Genomic DNA, 19731 nt, shown 5'->3' with positions numbered 1-19731 from the left:
ACCAACCGCTCCATAAGGGTTTTAGGGTGAGGAAAAGGAATAAAGGATGCCAAACAGATACAACACCATCATAAAGTTGATACTGGACGGTCACCAAACGTGAAGGAATAGTTTTAAGGCTTATTTTTACAGAGTTACAATCCGCTCTGAGTCGTAAGGCTTATTTTTACAGAGTTACAATCCGCTCTGAGTATTTAGGCTTATTTAAGGAGTTACCAACCGCTCCATAAGGATAATAGGATGAGGAAAAGGGATAAAAGGATACCTAACGAACACAAACGAAACCTAAAGACACTGCTATCCATACCATAATAAACCAACTGTCAGGACTGATGTTTCATACCTCTCCTCTCTGCTGTCCAGACGTTCACACTTTGCAATACCTAACGACACTATCATACCTTAATAAACCAACTGTCAGGACTGATGTTTCACACCAATAAACTCAGCTGTCCGGACGTTCACACTTTGCAATACCTAACGACACTATCATACCTTAATAAACCAACTGTCAGGACTGATGTTACACACCTCTCCTCTCTGCGGTCCGGACGTTCAATAATAACGTTGCTTAATGGGTGCCGTATCACCCGTATCGATCGAATGTGTTATAACATCCGTTCGACCTAAGTCCTTCCTTTCGAAGGAAACCTCCTCAAATTTACCAAACACCTCCTTCGCAATTACGCTTTGCGAAGAAGATAAATCCTCAAGGGGATGTAAGAACTTCACTCCCGAAACTACATTCGTTTCGGATGAATCAAAGCTTACATCAAAAAATAAGTTTGGTGCTAAACCAAACCTACGCCAAAAATTAACCCCAAAAACTAAGGGTGTTGTCACACTAGGGACAACATAAAATTTGATTACCTTAGTCTTAGACTTCAGCGTAACCGGTAAAAATAAATAACCTGACACACGGGATCGTGCATCATTAGCCGTAGCTATATAAGAAATATCAGATGTGTCATACATCTGAACACCCAGACCGACAAAATATTGACCTAAATTTGACCCTAAGATAGATATAGATGAACCGGAATCTAATAAACCACAAAACTGTTCATCAAAAATAGAAACCGACAAATAAGGACGAATGTCATCCGGAGGACGCTGCATAGCCGCTACACTATGAGTAAAGAAAAGTGAGATTCATTTTAAATACTTCCGCCAATCGTCAGGATCAAAGTTAGCGGAACGACTTGACGGAAGGCTTCTCCGTTTTTTGGATCAGCAGATTTAAAATTAAGACAGGACTTAACGGTGATGCCCCTAGTACCACAACGAAAACAGACAATATCCTTAGACTTACAAGTACCCAAATCATGTCCCTTAACCCTACAACGAAAACAAAACAAACCAGGTTTACTCTTGCCGCGACCCATCTCGACTTTAAAAGATTTACTATTAAATTTTAAATTTAAACGAGTAATAGACTTATCAGACGAACAAGAAATATTAGAAATAGGCAAAGGATTAACCAAAGCAGGTGAATGATCAGTAGATTGATCGTTAGCAGCTTCTTCAAAAGTTTTCCTAAAAGATTGAAACAAACTATCCACTTTCGAAAGACAATCCTTAAGTTTCACATTCAATTCTTCCCTTTTATAAAATAAATTAACATCCACTACAATCCTACTAAATCGATGGAAAAGGTGATGTGCTATAGCTCTTAACCGGTTAAAACTTTTAAATTGAGGCTTAGATGACAAGGTGAGTAAGACTTCATCCAGTTTAGAATCAATAATTTCAAACTCGCTGGCTGGATCCAAAGATGTTTCTAAAATCTCATCAGCAGGAATTGAATTCACTAAGTCCCGAATCTGAATCCTCAACTCTACCACTGAACCTTTAGGTTTAGCATCCTTTATCTCAATTTCATAAATAAGTTCATCCTTCCTAAGTAAGTGATAAGCTATAGGCCTTTCCATGATGTAAAAAAAAAATATTTCCCAAAAAAAAAATATTCTAAGTGTAAGTAAGCTATGAATGTGAAAACTGGTTTTATATAGATATAAAACAAAATTAAAAAACTATTTAAAAAAAAGTTCATTAAAAAAAATTGTATTGAACCAGTATAAAAATTTGCAGAACCCTAAAAGTTGCAATACTAAAGAACCACACAAACAATATGAATAAGGTTCAAAAACAAATAAATTTAAATCAAAGTTCAAATAAAACTAAATGTGCAAAAGTCCAAAGTGCAAGTAAAATTAATTGTCATATTAAATGCTGATAATAAAAAGTTAAGTCGAGCTGGCTTCATAATATAATAATATGTAAGTCACTTAATACTAAACCTGTTTAAAATATAATTGCATCAATAATTAAATTAATCCTCTTAAAGTAATAATTATTATATAATTAAAGTAATATCACAGTATGATAATTTACTTAAAATTTACTACCAATGCAATATGAAATGTTGTAAAGTTAATTTGAAACACATAATAAAGGACATAATTATTAAAATAGTACTTGTAAAATCTTTATAATAGTTTTTATACAATAACAATATTAAACATTGATTTTCAAATGCCTTATTTCAATATAGCAAATACAGACATACTGACTATCCCAAGTCACGCCCCTACCGTTGTGGTGCCACTGTTACCTTTCTGGTGGTGGGTATAAAGAAACAATATTAGGTTATAAAATTTTTAATGCCCAGTAACATAGTATTATAAACAACCAATTACTTAATTTACTAGTTACTTAGGTTACTTCTTATAATGACTATTATATAAAATTATGCCAGCTAGACTCAGCGTGGGTCACTTGGGATAAAAGGCAAGCTTGAAAATTCAATGTTACTAATCTAAAATTTACGGTTGAAAATTAGGCGCCACTGACGAATAAATTAATTGATGTGGTTTGAAAGAATACACCGTTCGCCAGACCGGTGTAAACGGAATTTATAATATAATTGAAAGGGGGTACATCACCAAAGTTTCCAGCTACACGTGGATACCGACAACAGCTTAGGGAACAGGCCTGCCGTCCTTGGAGTTGCACCAGCCGCTATCTGGGCACACTCAACCAGGAACCTGGAGCTGTTCACTCTTAATATTTCCATTCAAGAAGTCCACGTGGTGGGTAAATCCGAATAAAAAAAAAAACCTCCAGTAATACGAAATATACAGGTTCAATAAGTTAAGCAAATAAGCAAACGATAAATACCTTTAACGAGAGATGTAAGCCGAATTTACCTTCTGGAGGTTCAAAGTCCTGCTTACACAAATTGACGATCTCAACTCCGGAGAACCATTTCAAAGGGTCACTGGAAACCACAATTTACACATGACTACGACTTTTCGATTTGCAAACCAATGCATTTAATCAAAAACAAGAATTAAAGACTTACAATTTTTTACGAGTCGGTAAACATGATATAAAGTTCTGTCAAACTTCAAAACTACATTGTTAATATAAATTCTGAAAAGATAACTGCTATTAAAGCACTGAATACTAAACAACCACAAATTAAGAAACTCAATTATTAAGACAACTCACCGATATATTCAGTATATCGAATTAGAAGTTTGAATTCGGTGTGAAGCCGATAGTTCCAAAATTCAAAAAGAACGAAATCGAAAGTTCACGAACCTTTGAAAGGTTAGCGAGTGTGACCAGTATCACTACCAAAATACCCTTAATGAAAAAGGAATTATATCCATAATTAAATCAAGGAAATAATTATGGAATAATTATTAAAATTAAGAAAAGCCAAATATGAGGCAAAGTAAATTTATCATTACTAGACTCCGACACCTACATCGAAGAACTAACCTTTAAACTGGAAGACAGCTATTAAATTAATCTGAAACGATGTGAAATGACCTCTAATCAAATTCAGCAAACGAATTAGATGATTAAAATCTTATTTTAATAATTGTTTTAATGCACCTTTAAAATAAATGTAATTTATTTTACTAATTAAAGTTTTAGAAAATGCCAAGTTGAAGCGTTATACTAGCAACACCGACATAAATTAAGTGGGAAATGGGTCAATGGCACGGAATTTAGCGAATTGACACTTTTTTGACGTTTTATATAATTATAAAAAAAGTTAAAATTATGAAAATAATTTTTAATGTAACAACTTATTATTTTGTGTCTTGGCTTACTTATTGTTAATATAGTATCAAATACAGTTTCTGAATTTTATTTACCATTAAAATATTCAATATATATTTTTTCAAATAAAAGCGAATTTAAAACGATAAAAATTTTAAATCTCTTACGTCATGTTCTTCGTGGAAAAGATTTTACAATTTCCATTTATTCAAAATACACGATGTATGTTGTATGTACGAAATACGGTTTAAAGCATTTATTGATTTAGATTATAGAGTTGTTTATTCTTTTACTAATTATATTTATTTATTTTGACAACGAAACGCAAGCTTTTTTATATCCTTCTAATAAAAATAAAATGGAATAAATATGTATTAAGTGTAATAATTTCATAATAATGGGTCCATTATCTATTTAATAGAGAAATTTAAATGTATACTATTTGAGATCTGTTAAGTAAAAGTGAAAATATTATGTCATTTCTAGAAAAGTATTAGCCGTAAGGATGAAGCAGTAGATCGCGTAAAGCTGGTGAATTACAGACATTTCTTTGTAGGACGCCCTTCGTTTGCAGTAATTGCTTATAACTCAGTGTGTGTAAGAATATTTAATTCAGCGCATAGATCGTCCCGTGCGACTTAATAAAATACTACGGCATGAAGTTGTGATAATCGTAATGAAATTTCTGTGTTTGAGGAAGTTAATACCGACTTCACAACGAGACTGAGTTGTTCATATTTTAATTTTATCCTCTGCTGAGGTTTAACAAAGAATTTCTTTGACTAAGTAATGAGAGAATTCTCGGGGATTACCTTAAAAGAATATTGAAGGATTTCACAAATATATGTTTGTAAAGTAGGTTTATACTCGTGACAAATACGCGTTGTACTCATAAAAAATTCACCCTTGTAGCCGGCGCGGGGAGATCCCAGTGAATTATAACATCAGAAAGCGGCAACTTTTTGTGCTGAGATTAACTGCGTATTACAAGCCTAAAGTATGCCAATGAGGGGTGTTTCCTAAACTTCTTAATTAGTTACGAAAGGTTTTTCTTACGAACGCCTTTTAGGCAGACGAAGAATTCGTATTTAAAATGAACGCTCCCCGAGAATGTCCGATTAGTTATATCTTCTAATAACCCTGTAAATTATTTCCATACTCATTCTTGTTAGAATATTTAACAAGTTTCATTAATTATTTTTAATAAGTAAAAATGTTTTGTAATGTTTTAAAGGATCGCTTCTTCAACTTCGCTTTGAGTAGATGCCGAGTCGAATAAATATTAACTATGCTTTTTAAAGGAAGGTTTAAACAAAGGAATGTTTTCAATGCAATAAGTGTTCTGAAGACTATTTAAAATATGTAGCCTTGTTATTATAATGGTTCTTCAACTTTGAGTGTATATATTATTTTCACTGAAAGAAGTTTATGCTACTTTAATATAATAAACCTTTGTTCAAATGATGTCGTTTTGATTGTATTTCGCCGAATTTCAAAGAAAAATAGATCAATAATTCAACAGCAATCTGTGAAGTGAAAATGTCTTATATTTTTCCACTGACGAACTATGGCCCGCTCTTCTTGTAAAAGGGATTGAATCTTATACCCAGTGGTTGTTTGCTTAAATCTTAACCAGAAACTTGGGGTTCAATCCCAAAATGATGTCAGCTTGAGTCTGATAAAAAAACTCACACACATATATACAAACATTTTTTTTCAAATATTTTTATTTTTCTAATACTCAAAAAAGGTTACATACATTAATTTACATATTGATAATTTGTGGTTAAGTTATTGGTTACTTTTCAGATACAGAACCGAGCCAGGTAACAACTAACAATAAGTATCTAATATCGTGTACCGTACATGCGATACAAACTCACTCAAACCGAAAATTCGAATCATATTCTAATTGATACCATAAAATTTCACGAATGTACAATTCCAGAAATTGCAATCAAAGATCGTTAGAGCGGTTAAACAAGGCTTTAACTCGTATTACCAGTATCAAACGCTTTTCGCCTTTACGGCAACAGAGATAATACCGACCGAAATGGTTCATCAGTATTCAGCGGCGAAGCAATTGAAACTGCGGTAGTGCTCGGTCCTCCCACTCAATTTTCCTTGTTCCGACGGCTCGAGTTATTTGCATCACAAAAACACAATGTCGAGGGAACGCGAGACCATTAATCACACGTAGCGAACTTCAGCGCAGTCGTGAATAGCGTCAGCCGCACGCGAATGATTCAGACGTTTTACTATTCTGATCGAAGGCAGTCGAACGCGTTGCGTGACGCGTATCGCTTCCCCGAACGCTGCTCTTTATAAAGGATACACTACATATTATAAAGGAGATCCCAATGAAAGCCAAACCAACATGGCTAAATTAGCCTCCCAATTAATTGTTCTCTATTACAAATTGCCTTAACATAAAGGCTAAATTAATTAGCTCTTTAAAATAAGTGGTGTAAAAATAGTGACTATTTTCAATACACATTTTGCAAAGTGCATTCAGTACATTTTAAAAAGTTGAAAATATATGATACGCTACGAGAAAAATCGTAACAAAGAACAGATACAAATATTACGTCTATTACTCGACTGCATACAGTCAGTTAATCTTTTGTGTAATGTATAAGATCTTGCAACAGTATCCTCAAACAAATTGAAACTACGCTAATTTAAAAAATACATATATGAAAATGTACTCGTTTGTGTGCTACAGGATGTATGATTTGTGATTGGTATTATAATAGCACTTGGATCCAGTTTATATGATATATATGTATAGGATTATGTATCGGGTTCATCTTATACATTGCGTTTTTTTTTTTGCAATTAGTCATTTCAATAGTTTTCTTATAAAGGATGTGTATTTTAATGTATCTCGAACTTGAGATTCAAAATATGTTAAAAAGTTCTTAATTTTTTTTTTAAATCAAATATATATTTTCATTATATATAATCACATATAGTCAAACCCCAATCAAATAATAAACATTCAGAGTGCATAATATGAGATTTGTAATATTTAATAAGTAATTGGAATCTTTTTATTGTGTATTATAATTCAAATATTGTTTTATCCAACGCTGATACAATAGCTTACGTACAGTCAATTACATTACATTAATAAATAAAACTGCAACAGTATTTAACTTAGCACAAAATAATTTAAATTAAATATTTAAAAGAGCACGCTAGATTGTATCGCGTAGTGCAAAAAATATACCGTTTCAAATTGTCTGTGCCTATACTTTAGAAGTTTTTTAAGTGCCGGAACAAGCCGCCGTTTTAATTGCGCCAACCGGAAAGGGGAGAGATGAATGGAAGGAAACAGCCTTGCCAACCGCCCTACATTATTAAAACTTGCCTCTTACTGGAGAACCGCCTCGTACTCTCAACTCTGCAAGCATAATGAATTGCAATATCATCTCGAACAGACTTCAAATAACTTTACTTTCAAAAATTTATCAACGAAAAAGTAAAAACCTTTAGTACAATAACAATATTAATCTTCAAAGGCTTCAAATGTTTCGTGTAAAAGCAACAATAGAAACAGAACGAATTAAGAGTAACTAGATAAAGTATAAAATAATGACCTTCTTGTGATGAGGAACGAGTTAGTACTTTAACGCACGAGATTGTTTATAAAGGTGTGAAATAGATGACCATTCCCGTCTCACCGTGACCGCCTTATTACATTATATGAGCACCTTAACAAAGCCTCTTTCGTGCCTTATCTGTGGCACCGCAAGAACCTCATAAGCTCAGTTTGTTACCTCAAAACATATTGTAACACATTATGCGGCAAAGCGACGGCAACCTGCCGCCCTCATCCCCACGTAATAAGAATGGCTTGTCTTATGAATATTATGCGCCTTGACATTGTAAGATTAAATTTTTTGCATCCTGATAATTTAATATACATTGTATCAAATGTAATCCGACAAAATTTAAAGATACACAATCTGTTCGCTACTAATGCACATTCGCCATCTCCGTGCTGGGGTGTGTTTTCAATGAATCTAAGTATCACCGTATCTGTCTATGCTTAGCACATAACAATTTTCTTACATTAACCATCTGTATTCATATCGATATGAAGTATATTTTATTTTATAATAACGTTTATTTTACTTTACCAGAATTTTATTTATATTAAAATGTCAGATATCGTTAGCAATAATAATCATTTGATACAGTTGAAAAATATACAATGACGGAATTGTAAATAATATTATTTAACAGGAAAACGTTGAATAGTTATGTATTGAATGATAATGCCCTTCTAGCTGAATTGCGGCCTTTGAAAAGGACGGTAGATTTGCACTGACTATACCCTCTCTCTAAATCCAGACATTAACTTTCACATGCTGACAGTTTTCCATGCTTTCGATCCACAGAAATGTAATGCGGTCAATTTATTGATAGAAAATCCAAAGGCTCCATTCGCCCAAAGAGTGATTTGAAGTCGGAGTTCAGGATTTATCGCCGCTAAGCCAACCAAGAGCTTGGCGGAAGAATACGCTATCATACAATGCCATACTGCTATATACTATGATTTATTAAACGCTGCATTATGCCGCGGACAATCTTAAAAGAGACGGCTACATATAGTAGGACACAAATTAGATGTAGCATCGGAAAATGCAATGGAATGAAAATAAAACCGATTAATGCCGATTTACACAACCAATAGAAATAGCTCCCTATCGAGCCATTCGACGCTATTCGTCGCTATAGATTCACGCGACACAGAAAGCAAATGTAAGTAAATCCACGCGTCAAATTGACGAATAAATTAGGTCATATGACATTACAAGTTATTACGTTTGTGCAAAGATCATATTCGGATGAGAAATAAATATTGATAGTTTGGGATGGCGTACTCAATTTGGCAAGTAAATTCGGATGTGATCGGTTTTACGAATTTTGCCGATGCGACATCTAAGTTGTGTCGTACTATACGCAGGATATATTATTATAATGCACAATTTTGTGCGCAAACACATGTACATTTTTTATTTGCTTACTCTCAGAATCCAAATCTCACACCTGAAAGAGTTCTGACGTATTATTCGCTTTACAGGAAGAGCTTGGTTCAAATATTGTATAAATTTAAAATGTAAGTGACTTGTATTCATCTAGTGCATTAAGCACCATTATTTTATATTATATCTTGAAAAAAGCCACTGCAGTTTAAGATCCAAAAAATCGTTATTTTAAATCCTTACCATATAGAGAAATCTTGATGTCCTCCTTGTCCAAATTTAATCTCTTATATAGATCAAATCTTAAGTTGATCAAAAGATGATCGACGCATTTTAATTCTTAGTTTATACTAGCTATTCCCATGACGACACGTGCGTTTGGATTTAACGAAAAAAAGCATTGTTATTATAGCCTAAGCTAGTCCTTATTATATCTGCTATCTACCAGTGAAAATCCCGTACAAAATCGGTCCAGCTGTTCCAGAGATAAGCCGAAACAGTCAGACAGACAGACTGGCCCAAATTGGCCAAAATTTTGTATATGTACCGTGTATATATGCATTCAGTAATCATCTGTAATTTTAATATTACAAAGAGACTCTCTAATTTTATTTTATGTATGGTTATAACTTTTAGCAGGGCAAAATTTAGGTAGGGTAACCAGGGCAACTGGCTTGAGGCCTCCATAAAAGAGGGGCCGCCACAATAGAGATTCCAACGCGTTAATAATCTGAAATATCAACTTTAATAATATATATGTCAAGGTATAATGTTACTAATTAGCGTTTTAAAAATAACTGATGCGAAGCGTAAATAAATTATTGACTAATCTCATTGACAGAAATGAAATTGTTCAAAACAATTATTAAGATAATAAGAAAAGAAAGTAAGTGTCGAGAATTTTCTATACCAATGAAACGAAATCGTAACAATTTTCTTTATTTATTAAGCAGCTGAGCTCGTTCATATAGATAACAGTACTATTTAACATCCACAACTTGTTTTCTATGCATATCTAATCACTGCTTTGCTAAAACACGATACGAATCATGAGAAATTTCTTTCTCCTGTCTTTAATGTTTTATTTACAGAGGTAAACTATGGCATAATAATAGTATGATATATTTATTTTATTCTTAAGTCCACAATATGTTCTTTATAATTAATATTGAAAATATTACTGTCGCTATCGTCCGTATGAGTCAATTCTTGCAAGGCGACCACTTAAAATCGGCGATGGAACTCGAGAGCACGTTATGTCAGCTTTTAGATTTCGAACATAAGCTGAATGGCTATCCTGTTTGTGACGTCACACTTCTGTGCAAATAAAATGTAACCTTATTATTTTATAAATTCGTCCAAATAAAAATGTTCTTTTCTATACTATGAATATTACGTAAAACTGAATCGCGCTATCAATATTTTCTGTTATAATTGCTATATATACAATCAACTGAATGATAATACTATGTTATGGTATGATACAGTTATTAAGTAGAGTAATAAAATTCCTAATTGAAATCATGAAGCATATGTAGATGATGTAATTACTGTAAAGCATTTTGATGTGCAGAATGATTACAAATATTTCAGGTCCTCTAATAATAGACCTTTGTTGTTTTAATACAAAGCAAACTAATTTGGCTTTAAAGTCACTGTACATAATCTCGGGTTACACCGAAACGGTCCAAATCCGTAAGGGCGTGGAATAATCGTCCACCGAGACGTCAATCACACGGTGGACGAAAACCGGGATAAGTCTGAAGGGTTAGATTATAAGGGTTGATTCTCTGGGTAGAGGAATATTAATATTCAGGACCGTGGATGATGGACCTAATTTACTTTCATATACTTTCAATTGTACATTTATTTTAGAATAATGTTAAACGATATTCGTATGGAGCGCTTTAATTAATTCGTGTACCAAATGAATATTAAAAGCGTCTAATATGTGTTGACGTTTTTATTGTTTTTGTATTTATGGAGCGCAGTGTGCACGCTATATTTCAACGTGCTGGATATTTGAAATATTGTACCTACTTTTCATTGTTTAATTTGTAAAATGTTTCAATTGAATTAATAAGGGGTATTTAATTGCTATTGTTGTATTCGAATTGGAAAATTCAATACAATTTTGCAGTGGTTTTTGTATTATTCACACAACATAAATTTAAATTAATGTCACAGTGAAATAACGATCTAGCTAAATACAATAATCTAAAAAGTAGAAGATGAGACCACTATTTTTAGCTTCTTATAAAAAATTAAAGGTCATATCAAAAATACATGAACAGCTAAGCTACGAGAAAAAAGTTTAGGATTTGATGATTTCTGATTTTATGATCCCTATATAAAAATTTAATTTTATTTCACTGATATAATTTGTAATTAAAATTGTGAATAAAAGTATCTACTGAGTTTCTCGCTGGCTCTTCTCCGTTGAAATTTATTACCACATGTAACATGACAATTTAAAAGTGAGCCTACTTGAATAAAGAATACACTAATATTGATATTTAAAATAAAAAAAATTATATGATGTGACAATATGTTTGTGGATTGATAACATCTAAGCTTTTATTTTTCGGTTTACAAAAGCCCTCAGAAAATTAGTCGAAATAAAAAAGCCTTTTATTCTAACTAATTCGATATTTATATTAAACTTAAAAAAACTAGTATCATAATTATAAACAAAAACAAAACAGCAACCAAATGTAATTATCTCAACTCAAGTGGATCTGGTAAACTAGTTTTGTAATAACGAAATACACTTCAGGTTGAAATAAACGGCGTATCGCAAGTGAAACCAATTAACGTGGGAAGTGTACTAGATTATGCGTATTTTCGAGAACGTTTGTGCTTTTAAAACTAAAAACAGCTATAAACATAAATAACATATGCACATAGCCTATACCCACTAACTTATTAACTATGTACTTAATTTTGAACGAAGTCCGAGCATGTTCGATTACATAATTTACCGCCAAACCGTAAGACTTAGTATTGTCGTGTTCCGGCTTGAAGCAATAGTGAGCCAGTGAAACTACAGACCCTAGGGATGGGTGGTGCTTTAGTGATTTGACAAAAATGCTACAATACCTTATTACAATATATCTGTTATAATATTTTTTATCCTGAGCACTCAGGCTTGCGCTACATTAATGTTAATGTACTAAGGTACAGTCATGTGACTGTTATGATTATATATTCAAAATTAAATCACGTAATATAATAGGGGTTATTTTGTATAAGTTACATTTAAAAACAAAAGATCTATGAAATTTTATTTAATATTTTTTATTTATTATTTGTAATTACGTTGTATTTTACGTACCATGTACACATATAACTCCGTTTACGAGCTTGTTTAATTCATTGCACTACACAAGGTATGCGCTTGGTGTGAAATATATCATTCAATTGTTATGCTTTTATATGTGGATACGATACAGTCTTTATATTTCACGCGATATATATCATTTTGTAATGAAATAAATTAAGAAACAGATAAAAATTATTCAGATTATTTAAAATTAAATGTATTGTACATATAGCGTATGCATCGCATGTGCAGGCATTAGTTACTATATAAAATTTACCGTAAAAAAATATTGTTTGAAATTTAATTTACAAAATCAATTAAGTCAAGCGCATATGCAACGAATATATAAATATTGATGTGTTGCCACGACAAAAGTATAAAAATGTGAATCGTATATATTTTCAAATGGCACTAGAAATAAATTGAATTATTTAGGCCTACAGTCGTTAATTTAAGATATGAATTGCAAATCGAGCAAAAGATTTTATTTACATAAAATATTCAGCTGAATTTTCCCTAACGAACCGTTTGCTTTTTCTTATAACTTGCATACTAAAATCTAAGAAGCAAAACAAAGCATTTTACGGACTGAAAGTGTTTAAGGACTTTATAGAGTTCATTCAAATGATAAACATCAATCTATACCAAAAAATAACTGGACATTTTTCTTAAAACCTTACAGAAACAACTAGTAAGCCAGAAACATAAACTTAGACCAGAAGATGTTGCGTATTTCCAAGAAGGTTTTAGTGTATTATATAATTACGAAGAATAAAACAAAAACGTCGCTTAGATATATTGAACTACGCCACCAATTTTAGTACGTTTTTCGTCATTAAACAGAGTGATTTTATTATGTTTAATACATGCACTAAAGAAAAGCCGAAAATTGCAACTTTCTTAGCCGGAAAAAAAAACAAGAATTTTTATTTTCATGTTTCTCTCCTATCTAAAAGTTGTATACGTATTGTATCCGAGTGAAGCCGAGATGGGTAGCTTTTTAGTATATAAGAAGTTTTTTATTTTTTTATTTTATGACGTAAAAATCGTGAATGAAAAACAAAATAATGTTATGTGTTTTATAATCCCATTGTAATAGTTTGAATAGAGAGTGTTTTTATTAACAAGTATGGAACATTTTAATCTCAAGGCTAATAGTGTGTTTGTGTCGTTTGAGCTAAAGATACAGAAACTAGAGTGATCTACCGCCTCGAGCGGGCTCTGAGGGGCGCGCTTTCGTTTTGACGGAGGAGACAAATCTACTGATAAACTCTCGTAACATCCGCCAAAATGTCCGAGAGCGGAAAGCGCTAGGGATGGTTACAGCCTCGTACATCACGCGATATTCCGCAACAACTAAGCCACTGGGCCTCCGAGACTGTCATGACCATTTATTCAGAGCAAAGCCACTGTGATATGATAGATGTTCTTTTATATAAACTACATTTAAGACACTTTATTTAAAAAAAAATAACATATACTTTTTGTTATCGGATTTCTGTACCACTGGACTATACAGGTATGTTGTTTTTATATTATAGTTGGCAAATTAGTGGCCTAGCTGGCCTAAAGTGTCGACGACCACTGCCGATGGATATCTGCAACGCCAGGGGGATTGCTGGTGCGTTGCCGATATTTAAGATATTTAATCATTAAATGAGATCCACCTAGCTCACATCCACATAATAATTTATTGATTAAGAATTACCCATTTAATTCATATGGTTTAATATGTCTATTGTTGGAACATTCCTCATATCTAAATCGGACTACAACACGACTGTATATTAGAACACGATAGAATCGACTCGACTTTACTAAACAATCAACTATGCCATACATGGTGCAAAAGACAATTCGGAATATATAACCAAGTCTGGAGATAAGACAGAACGTTCAGTTAAAGACAAAGGAATACGACACAAAGCTATTCTGACCAAGTCGAATCTCTTGAGGGTTGCGGTTTGCATTGCAATACTGTGTTTATGTTGACTCGCCTGTTGCTGGAAGCGGGCAGTGAATGTCTAATCGGAGTCCTATATCTGAACATTTTAAACGAAACAAACACTTCTGTATTTGTTTCGAACCTTACTTTGTATCGAAAAAACTAAACTATCATAATGTCCTCTTTTTCTCATATGTAATAAATCTTTAACAATTTATCGGTCTACGGAGCGTTTTTTTTTTTCTTTTCCACTGACACAACTCAGTCAGGGATTTAAGGGACGTTATGATACCCGAAGCACCAGTATTGTATGTATATGTATGTAGTATCTATATTACAATTCGATGTTGCGCAATATGCATCAGCCTGTATAAATTCAAGCGTCAATCTCGAGAACTATTCTTGCGAAGTCAGGTGTTTCTCAAAACATAATTTAATCAATACTATTTAAAATAATTATTCTAATTTCTATTTTATACGCAAAATTCAATAAGTACTGTATTAATGATGGAAGTTTAAAGTCGTTACTAATGTCATAAAAAATATTTTACAGATTACTGGATGATTATTTTTTTTTTGTTTAAGTGCTGTAGATCCCGATAAAAGTGTTTATAGTTTTTTTTTTTTGCTCTCCAGTATTATTTCATTTTTATTTTATAATTTCCTCTATCGATTTGAGTATATTGTCGACTGAACACGCATCTTGTCCATATCTATAAAGCTTCACTATTTCACAACTTTCCTGTTATCTTGAAACAATCCAGTTCTTTGATCTACATAGCTCTAAGAGATTTTCCTCAACTCAGAGTGACATACGCTTGTCCAGTTGCGAAAGTACTTGATCCTAAATAGATCAACGCGTGATCCATTGGACAGCCAATACCCAATTGCTTAACTTAGAATAACAGATATCAAACGCCTTACTGGGATATAATAATAATAAAATGTTTATCATACGTATCAAATTCACTTTGATTTTAGGATCGAGAAATAACAGTCTCATATATTCACTTCTTTGGTTGACTGGTGGAGATTTAGAGTTCCATCAGAGTTCTACAGGCTATCTTTTTGTGGTATAGGTGACAAACTCAAAGAAGGCTTACCTGATGGAAAGTGACTAAAAGTGCCCATGGCCATTTGCAGTACCGAAATGCTTGCAAATGCGTTTCTGGCCTTAGATGAAACAAAAAGTTCTTACTAAGTCTAATAGGTTCACTAAATTGTGTTATCACTGGTTCTCGATTTATGTGCAAAGTTCACAAATTCCTTTACAAACATACACACATATATACAGGCGAAGCTGCTAAAATCGTGTTAAAATAGGTCCTAATTACTAAAACCACTTCATTTCATAGATCATATAACACATCAGACTCATTGCACGCCTGCATGATGTGTAATTTAATGTATGTATTACTGCGCGGAATATATTTAACAAAAACATAAATGGGATTTCACCAACCTACTTATTTACTTACGCTTCGAATTCGAGTATTCCATAAATGCGAGCCATTTTAAAAATTTTTTCATTTCATTTTTCATCGCATTACAGACGCCGCCTCAGATTGTTTTATTACAACTTTTTGGTATGTAGATTTTTTACATACCGCTGTTTTGTTTCGTTTATGAATTCGTAAAGCGAAAACGCGCACGTTTTAAATGTAAGAAGTTATTACTCGTGAAATTCTATGCACCCGTGACTTTTTTGCATTTTTTTTTTTTTTACTTTTGCGATGTGATGATATTGTCTTCTACCGCTGTGGTTGCGGGAGATTGTTTTACGTTATGACGTCTACACGATTTTTTTCTTTACTTTAAAGCTACTGAAATATAATGATGTTTCACAGCCGTTATATGTGGATAAATCTATACTAATATTATAAATGTAAAAGTAACTCTATTTGTCTGTCTTTCGCTGTTTCAAATTTGCTATCAAGCAACCTTAATCTCCAAGGAAGGACATATGCTACTTTTTTGCCTAACACATGATAATCAACACAAAAAACATGAACCAAGCAGTGGGCGACAACTAGTATGATATAAAAATAAAATTATTACGTAATACATACTAAGACATACCAATGCCGTTAAAATTATGAATTCAAATCAAACCATATATATATAAGCACTAGTCATATGTTATAATAAAGTTAAAATTAAAATTACCTTTTAATACATGAACCTTTACAGTTAGTTTTGTCACAAATTTATATTTCAAACGGCCCTTAATTTTCACAAAATTTATATTTGACAACTGAACATCCTTACAGGAAATTAAATAGGAACAATTCCCATTACAAAATCTAATCAATCAACGAATCGCACAAAGTTCTATTTTCGCACAATCGCTGTATGTTTAGGTGAAATAATAGACTTTGTTTGATTAACGATCAAGTCTATTCGTGGTGCTATTACTATTAAACCTTTAATATAAATGGTAATAGTTACGTGTGCTATATCATTTTATTTTGTGTTTTAAATTCATTGTCGGTAGTAGATAGGCAATATAATAGGTCAACCAAAATTTTTCTTTCTGTAATAGACTAGCCTTTGACTATTGCTGATGACATTTGATCTTGATGGTAAATATTGAAACTGTCTAACGCATTTGTCTGGAAGATACATGTATACATAGATATGAAGACACCAACGTTATACCTGAATTCATTATCAAGGAAATACAGACTCAGGCAAGCTTTATGTAATAAGCGCCCTACGTCACTACTACCTGCCTACCTACTCCGTGAGGAAGCCATTAAACGAGAGATCTAATTTATCATATATTTTAGGTCTATAAAGCATTGGTTCACTCACCTTTTAAACCGAAACGACGCAATATAAATCATGATACAAAACATAACGAATCTAAAAGGAAATAATCAAATAATATACTTTGTAAACCGTATGAACAATTTTTCTAATCCCAATAGGAATAATTATTATCATTGATTGATATTATGATTTACATCCAATAACTCAATCTGAAACTCTGTTGTGGAATAAGATCTAAATTGAAGGACAGAATCGGATCAGAAAGGACAACGGCTTTACAGCGAATATTTACTAGCTTTTACTTGTATTAGTCACAGATGGCAGCTTATTGACATTTATATTTGTTTATTGCAAATACGATCATATCTCCATATTTCGCAAAACATTCAAGTATCTTTCAATTCTCTTTCACAGGAATACTCATATTGATAGCACAATGTACTCCGGTTAAGACTTAGGTATAATACGACACAACTTAGATGTAGCCTCGTCAAAATTCGTAAAACCAATCGCATCCGAATTGAGTACGCTATCCCAAATTATCAATATTTATTTCTCATGTGAATATGATCTTTACAAAAACGTAATAACTTGTAATATCATATGACCTAATATATTCGTCAATTTGACACGTCAAATTACATGTACTTGTTTTCTCGGGTTTAGCTGACGTGAGAATCTATAGCGACGAATAGCGTCGAATGGCGCGATATGGAGTTATTTCTATTGGTTGTATAAATCAGCAGTAATCGGTTTTATTTTCATTTCATTGCATTTTCCGATGCTACATCTAAATTATAATTACACGTACTATACTATTTTCCTATATTTCTAAAAAATAAAAAATAAATGTTTCTTTGACATTTTAATAAGAAAATATTACGCTATTGTATTGAATAAATCTTTTTGAAATTGACTTTTTTACATTCTTCATAACAATTGTCGTCTGGAAATTTCCATGCAATCTGAAAAATTCCAGAAAAAGATTCCACTTAGGTCCATCCTTTACAATGTTTTTATATTTCAGAGTTACCTGTTTTTGGAATTATTAACATTTAGACTTTAAATATGCACTTGCAGTTTAATAAAAACACCAAGCAACGCGAACTTTTCCAGAATTTTTGTTTTATTTGTATCCTAGAAGAGTTTTTTTTTCTAGTATTTATATAGACTGCCAAAATTGCATGGGGGTCTTTTGTTCCCTCTTTTACTTTCTTGTATTAGTTCGTTCCTTGCCAATTTGTGGTATGCTATATAATGTATTATTATACAACATACTGTATATTCGGATATTATTTCCATTTGATGGACAGATAGAATTGTATCCGGGATTGATAAAGTCGCAAGGGAATGACTCCGATCTAAACCCAATATCGTTTTTGTGATAGTGCGAAAGTCAGCGCTTGAGAATAATGGGCCTCCATATAAGGATAATAGAAAAATCATCGCAATCGAACGTATGGTTACCGAGTTATGTAAATATTTCATACCGCCCGACAAAGGATCCTCGTGAAACGCACAAGTATGAGAAACTGTATTTGAGATTTATTTTTTTATTTATCAGTACTTATGTCTGGATTAACCCTAACACATTAAACTTAACTTAAAACTAAAAAAAATCAATAACTTTAACTAGCTATGTACTATAAATTAAAAATTCGATGTGAAATAAGAAAAAAACCTTTTATATTAAATGACCATATATGTATTTATGTATTTGTTTGTATTGTAATGAATACGAACACGTAGGTTGGTAATTAAGTACTATTGTTTAAAAGTTTATGTAAAAGTATTTCAGTTTTGGTAACTTAATTTTTATTCGAATTAATAAAAGTCTAAGGATATATATGTAAGACTTTTGCAATTCCAAACTTTATTTAGTAATCAAAATGACTTCGGTATTAGATTCTGTAGGTACAATTAAATATAGCTGAAGTTTTATTCTAATTACAAACGCCAATAGTTTTATTCTTATAATTTGAAATGATAAGAGCTGAAGAGAAAAGAGCTGAGATGGCCCAGTGGTTAGAACGCGTGTCTCTTAACCGATGATTGCGGGTTCAAATCCAGGCAAGCACCACTATAATATATATGTGCTCAATTTGTGTTTATAATTCATCTCGTGCTCGGCGGTGAAGAAAAACATCATGAGGAAACCTGCATGTGTCTAATTTCATCGAAATTATGCTACATGTGCATTCCACCAACCCGCGTTGGAACAGCGTCCTATATGTTCCAAACCCTCTCCTTACTGGAAGAGGAGGCCTTATCCCAGCATTGGGAAATTTACAGGCTGTTCATAAAATGCTCATCTCTAAGTATACTCGAAAACATATTATTTCTGTTCATAAAAGGAAAGCTTGGAACCTAATCCATGTGTAGTATCCAACTTTCGATAGTCTATCTACTAAGCCATAAGTTCCAAGAATCTTTAAAATTTAAAGCAAAAACAGAACTGTATATTTAATTTAAAGGAATTTAAATGAAATGCACAGTTTTGTTAACAAAACGTTTTATTTTTTTCTCATCACGAAATAGTCTGAAGGGAACAAAGAAACAGCGGAGTGGTACTCAGGCCGGCCACAAATACCGTATTTTCTTTGGTTTACGTAACAATTAGC

The sequence above is a fragment of the Vanessa cardui genome, chromosome 1, assembly GCF_905220365.1.
Source record: "Vanessa cardui chromosome 1, ilVanCard2.1, whole genome shotgun sequence".
In the NCBI taxonomy this organism is placed as follows: domain Eukaryota; kingdom Metazoa; phylum Arthropoda; class Insecta; order Lepidoptera; family Nymphalidae; genus Vanessa; species Vanessa cardui.
The sequence above is the reverse complement of the archived record's forward strand: the minus strand, read 5'-3'. Positions refer to the sequence as shown.